Here is a 960-nt window from a genome sequence, read left to right on the forward strand (position 1 = left end):
AAACTCCACGATTTTAGGAGCACCCAAGAGCGAGGTTACAGAAGGGCAGTCCTAAAAAGGACTTCGGCCAAAGTGAGCTCCCAGTGGTCTGCACCGGGACCTGCAGGCGCTAGGGGTGGGATGGGCAAATGGGAAGGGCTCGAAGTCCAAAGACACAAAAATGCCCTTTGATTCCACGATCCGCTGAGTCCTACTGCAACAGTTCTGGCAGGAGAGACACATCGAGGGCTTTTAGTTATCGGGCAACGCTGAGACAAAGCGGAAATCTCGAGGGCCACATTTTATCCTCCTTTCAGTAGTCAGGGCTATTCCCTTATCTCTTATTTTTAGCTGCCTACAGTTACCAAATCAGTATCTCTGAAAGAAAATGACAGAAAATGACTGCCGGAGTCCAAGAGCCGTCTGTCCTCTAGTAGGGTTATTGGGTGAGAGGTGACAACAGCAAGTCTGTTCGCCACCATGCGGGGACCGACACGTTATCAAGGCACTTGAGAACACTGGGAAATTCTTTTCTTCCCATCAACTGGCAGCCACAGAACCGGGTCCCCAGAAAGCAAGTATAGACACCTGCATGCCCTTTAGCGAAAGGGAACCCACCACGCGCGGACAGACCTTACTGGCTCTTTCCGGCCCTTGAGACACCTCCACGTGCCACTGACGTGAGCTCCTAAGCCCAGCGGGTGCTCAGAGCTGCTGTCACTGCTCACCCGGGCGGGAGATGTTCTGATGCCGGGGCCGCGCCCCTCCTCGGGCAAGCTGGCGAGGTCTGGTCCCGCAGAGCTACTCGCCGCCACTATGGAAGAGCACGGGGTGTGCACAGGGAGTCCGTTGGCGACGGAGCCTCGAACAGCAGCAGCCTGGGACGCACCACACTCAGGCACTTCCGGGAGGCTTAGCGCCACCGGACAGCGGCAACTAATCTCCAGCTTTCGGGATCTTGCCACAGGGATGGGTGTTTCC

Source organism: Lutra lutra, chromosome 7, assembly GCF_902655055.1.
Source record: "Lutra lutra chromosome 7, mLutLut1.2, whole genome shotgun sequence".
NCBI lineage: Eukaryota > Metazoa > Chordata > Mammalia > Carnivora > Mustelidae > Lutra > Lutra lutra.